The 6,000-nt window shown below is 36.6% G+C and overlaps 1 non-coding gene across 1 annotated transcript; it reads left to right on the plus strand.

Annotated features, from left to right (window-relative positions):
* Positions 1–1,608: 1,608 nt before the first annotated feature.
* On the plus strand, positions 1,609–1,712 carry LOC112738672 (small nucleolar RNA R71). Its single transcript, XR_003169618.1, has one exon. It is a non-coding gene; the product is annotated as a small nucleolar RNA R71 (small nucleolar RNA).
* Positions 1,713–6,000: the final 4,288 nt, after the last annotated feature.

Genomic DNA, 6,000 nt, shown 5'->3' on the forward strand with positions numbered 1-6,000 from the left:
CAATGGGAAATGTAAGCCCCTTAATCCTCACTAATACATCTTCAGCAATTCCAACTACTGTAATAATGCTCTTATCTGCTAACACAAAACGAGCTGCCGACCTTTTTAAGGGAGGGAGCCTCAAGGTATCATATATAGAAAAAGGCATTATACAAACACATGCTCCTAAATCACACATACAGTCAGAAAATATCACACCTCCAATGGTACAGTTAACCATACATGGACCTGGATCACTACATTTTTCAGGTATATTTCCCATTAAAGCAGATATAGAACTACCTAAAGGAATAGTTTCTAATTCATTAATTTTATCTTTATGTATGTACAAATTCTTTAGAAAATTTGCGTATTTAGGTACCTGTTGAATAACATCAAAAAGGGGAACATTTACCTCGACCTTTTTGAATATTTCTACCATTTTGGGGTCAAGTTCCATCTGCTTTCTGGGTTTCCTTGCAAGTTGTGGAAATGGGATAGGAGGGGCGCGATTTGTAGCTTCAGCATCCCTTGGTGCTTCATTCTGTGGTTGAGCTTCTTCTTCAACTATGTCTTGTATGTCCTCTTCTTCTTCTTCAGCTTCTTCCACTTCCACCAAATCCTCTTCTGGCACGTTTTCTGGTGGGTTTGGCTCATCATGGTTCCTCTCCTATAGTGTGGTTCTGGACCTTAGAGTGATGGCATTGATGCCACCCTTGGAATTAGGTAGTGGTTGAGAAGGAATTCCATTAGAGTTTGTAAGTTGATGTGTGGAATTAAGTGAGGAATCCATCCGGGAGATGAGAGCTTGTAAAGTGGCTGTTAAGCCATTCAGACTAGAGTTCAGCTGAGCATGCATATCTTGTTGTCCTTGTGCAAGAGAATGGAGCATCTCGTTATTTGATGAGAAACTAGAATAAGCAGTCTGAGAAACTTGTTGTTGGTTTTGTTGGGGTCCTTGTGATTTTCTTAGGTGAGGTGCTCTGTAAGGTTGGTTCTGATTCTGCTGTCTATTGTTATTATTGTTATTCCACCTTTGGTTTCCATTATTGTCTTTGCCTCCTCTGTAAAGTTATCCCTCCATCCATGGTTAGAATTATCTCTCCATCCTTGGTTGGAGTTGTCTTGCCATCCATGGTTATTGTTGCCACCGTGGTTGTAGTTGCCACCTTGTTGATTGTATCCTTGATTCGGGCGGTCATAGAAGTTGTGAGTGGCTGCCACAGTGTTGTCTTCCTGGAGCTGCGGGCATTCATCAGTATAATGACTATAATCAGCACAGATCCCGCATACTCTTTGTGAACTAACTGTTGGCTCTGTTGTGGTGAAGGCTGAGCTTGTTGTGCTTGTTGTTGATTCAACTGTATCTGCTTCAGTAGGTTGGTCATTTCACATATACTCTGGGTGAGAGCAGTAGTTTCTTTGCTAGTGGAAATCTCTGCAACAGCTTTGGGATTGCGCCTCTGTCTGTGGTTCCTAGTGGACTCAGTTAAGTCGCTGATCAGCTGCCATGCTTCATCTGCAGTTTTGTACTTTTTCAAAGAACCATTACTGGCACCTTCCAGTGTAGTCTTATCCTGGGGGTTCATGCCTTGAGTGAAGTAGCTGACCAATACTAGTTTACCAATCATGTGATGGGGACATGCGTCTAGAAGATTGTTGAAGCGCTCCCAATATTCATAGAAAGTCTCTGATTCACCTTGAACAATGCAGGAGATCTCTTTTCTCAATCTATCTGTGACTTCAGCTGGAAAGTATTTTTCCAAAAATTCTCTCCTGAGTGTATCCCAGTTGGTAACAGTTGCTTCAGGTTGGGAGTAGTACCACTCCCTTACCTTTCCCTCAAGAGAAAATGGGAAAGCGGTTAACAGAATGGAAGTTTCATCTGCACCATGACGCCTAACAGTAGAACAGGCTGTCTGGAAATCCCTATGGTGCTTGATAGGCTCTTGAGCAGGTAAGCCATGAAACTTGGGCATCAAGTTTATCAGTGCGGTTTTTAGTTCAAAATCTGCAGCTGCAGTCGAATGATGCACTTGATACGGCTGCAGTGTAAAATCTAGGGCTCCTGCCTCCTGGAGAGTAATCCTCCTAGGTGCTGCCATATTTTCTGCACATAAATCAACTGGATCAGTAGTAAATGAACTTGTTTTGCTCTCAGATGCGGTTCAGATTCGCCCTCAGATGAGACTGGTGAATTGATAATAATCACTTCACCACCCTCGGAGGCTAACCGACGTCGAGTTCGTCTAATATGTGAAAGAGTTCTTTCAATTTCAGGATCAAATGGGACTAAACTCGGATTAGGAAATGAACGCATCATTCAATAAGAAAGACAAATAGCTCATGGTAACAGAAGTAAAAATAAAATATGCAAATAAAAATAAAATATATACACTAATTAATAATTTAGCACACTATTGCAACTCTCCGGCAACGACGCCAAAAATTGATGCGTGGTAGAAGTTAACCAATTTAGAGATTTCAATTAAGAGACAGCGTTGCACGTATAGCTCTTAACCGACTAAGATCTGCCTCACCAATTTAAAAAGGGTTGTCACAAATTTTAGAAATAAATTACTGGGAGTATGAGTCCCAAGTCGTCTCCCAACGAGTTGCAGGAAAGAGTGCTATTTTATTAATCAGAAAATTCTCAGAAAGTTCAGTTTTGGTAATGAGAAATTAAAATAATTGTGCATTAAAGCAATAAAAATAAACTTGAGAATGATTATTGGTACTCTAAATAAAAGGCCTTGACTGGGGGAATAATTAAGTGGAACTTCTATCCTTGTTGGGATCTTCTCAAGTGTGGTGTAAAAAGGTTGTTGTTCTCACTCGATTACCCCTTACTAAATAAGGAAAAGTATGGTGATTGAACTAACTCTTACCCTCAGATCCTAGCCCTCTCCCTTGGGGAGGTCTAGTGTTAGCATGTATGGCATTAGCTAACAACGTCCAGTTTAACCAAGCACTTGAGTATTCCAACTCAAGTATCACCTCTTAATCAACCCCCGTGTCAAGTAGAAATTCTACTCAATTGACATGAAATTAATAATCATAAAAATATGAGAAGACATAATTAATTAAAATAAAATAGAGAATTAAAATTAATTAAAATAAAAATAACTCTATATATTAATAAATTCAAAACGCAACATAATTATCTTAATAGAGTCAATGAGTAATTAATTAAAAATAAGGGAGTAAAGAAACAAAATAAGATAATGTCTTCAACGGAGGTAATGACTCTCAGCATCTAAAAATCCAAGCAAAAGCTTAAACTATCAATGTAATGCAGCTCTAAAAACTCAGATCTAAAACTAAGAGCAATCCTAATGTGATGAATCTGAATGTCTGTGGATGCATGTTGAGTTTCTGCATGTTCTCTAGGTTTAGTCTGTGTTTCTGGGTCGAAAACTGGGTCAAAAAGCGGCCCGAAATCGCCTCCCAGCGTATTCTGTTATTTTTACAGATCGCGCAGGTCACGCGTACGTGTCGTCCACGCGTTCGCGTCAGTCAGCGATTTTTCTTGTCACGCATTTGCGTCACTTGTGCAGACTCCAATCCACACGTTTGCGTCAGGCATGCGTCCGCGTCGCTGCGAATTCTCCATTTCACGCGTTCGCGTGGGCCATGCGCCCGCGTCATTGCTCGCAGGTCATCTCCTTAGTTTCTTGTGTTCCTTCCATTTTTGCGAGCCTCCTCTCCAATTTCCAAGTCATTCATGCCCTATGAAGCCTGAAACACTTAACACACGGATCACGGCATCGAATGGGATAAAGGAGAATTATAATACATAATTAAAGGTCTCTAGGAAGCAAGTTTTCAACCTGGAGTGATTTTAGGAAGGAATTGTAAATACATGCTTATCATATGAATAAGTGGATAAAGATTTGATAAAACCACACAATTAAACACAATATAAATCATAAAATAATGGTTTATCAGTGGTATTTAATGAATAACATGATATGTGTCACGTGTGTGTGTTAAGCCACGTTTAGCTTTTTTTCTTTTTGTTTCCCTTAATGACTTCGGCCTTGATGAATGATTATGATTTAAAGAAGGATAATTAGGTCAGTAGAAATTGAGGTGTCATGGTTCCATTAATGAAGGGTTGGGTGTCGCACTTGTGTACTATTGAATCAGGGGTTCAAATTATAAATACCTTAAACAGATATTTTTGATAGATTTTTTTCCATAGAAATACAGACGAAATTTGCGGGAGATTTTTTATTAGAAACCAAAAAAAATGAATTAGCATAAATTACAGAAGGAAAAGAAAATCCGTCGATAATTCTGTCGAAAAATTAATTTTTTTCATGGAAAATTGTTACCGACAGAAAATTCGTCTGTAATTAAATGGACAAAAATGCTGCGTTTTATTAAATTATTACAGACAAAAAATTTGTCTGCAATTTAAAATATTTCGTCAGAAATATTGAGTTAACCCTAACTCAGACCCTACCCTCTCGAGCTCCATTCACACTCCACACAAGTGAAGAGCTTCTTCCTCTCTTGGTGCGCGAAATTAAACTCCGCAAATTCCGCACAGATAAACTGGCAAGTGCACCGGATCGTCCAAGTAATACCTCAGGTGAGTGAGGGTCGAATTCCACGAGGATTGTCGGATTAAGCAAGCAATGGCTATCTTGCAAATCTTAGTCAGGCGGATAGAAAAGATAGTGATTGTGAAAAATGCATAAAAACATAATAAGGAAAGAATTACTGAATTGGTGTGAAAACAATAAAAAGAAATCAGTTGAGACTTCGGAGATGCTTCTTCTTTCTGAATCAACTTTTCTTACTGTCTATTCCAACAATGGATGAATCATTATATGGCAAACTGTAAGTGATTAAGGCCGGGGCTAGTGGTCATTAATCTCCTCTGCTTCAAATCACACGCCGGTGCTAATGGTCATCCAATCAGAGCGAGGGTGAAACTGATACGTGCTCAGGAAGGCATTTTCGTCATGTTAGAGACAAGGGATAGAATGGTAATCTTATCATATTCAAGGATCTGAATACTAGAAAAATTATGCCATGCTGATCTTGGACATCAAGGAGATTGAGAACTCGTCTAAAAAATAGTGGTGCTGAAATGGCAGCAGCTCATAAGGCCTATTGCACTAAGTTAGGACAGCAAAAAGTCCAATAATGCTTTTCAAATTCAGTGGGAGGTATAATTTATCATGAAAATTCGAATTTTGTAGGCCTTTGTTTTAGTTTATTTTGCGGTTAAGTTTGTTAGAAGATTTATTTTAGTTTTGATTTGCTTAGTAATATTTTTAGAAATTTTAAATTTTAAATCAAATCTGATCTAATTTATTAAGATCAAATCTGATTTAAAATTTAAAATCTTATCTTATCTTTTTTCTAGTTTGTTAGGAGCCTATTTAAACACCTTTGATGAGACAATTATTACTAGTAGCTACCATTATATTTTTGTTTTCTACTTTGTAAAATAAGTAAACCACTAAAAATATATTCGAATAATTTTGTTGTTGACAAAAATACACTCAAATTTTGTTATTGACAAAAATACTCTTAAATAATTTAAAAACACGACAAAAAATGTCCAACAATAAATATATTTTCAAAAAATACCTTAGAGATTGAATTTTGATGCGGCTTTTTGTAAGTATGATTTAAAAAAATGAGATATTTTTATCCTTAAAATATGGTGATTTTTCTTAAGTATATATTTTTATGATTTTTTTATCAACAACTAATAATACTTTTAAAAAATCACAAAAAAATATACTTAGCAAAAAATCACCAAATTTTAAAAATAATAATATCTCATTTTCTAATCATGCTTGCAAAAGAATCGTATCAAATTGCAATTTCTAAAGTATTTTTCAAGAAATACATATTTAATGTTAAATAATTTTGTCACGTTTTTAAATTTTTTGAAGATACTTTTATCGCTAGTAAAATTCGAGTACATTTTTACTAACAACAAATTAAAATTATTTGAGTTTATTTTTGGTAATTTATCCTTATAAAATAAAAAACCAT

The sequence above is a fragment of the Arachis hypogaea genome, chromosome 13, assembly GCF_003086295.3.
Source record: "Arachis hypogaea cultivar Tifrunner chromosome 13, arahy.Tifrunner.gnm2.J5K5, whole genome shotgun sequence".
NCBI lineage: Eukaryota > Viridiplantae > Streptophyta > Magnoliopsida > Fabales > Fabaceae > Arachis > Arachis hypogaea.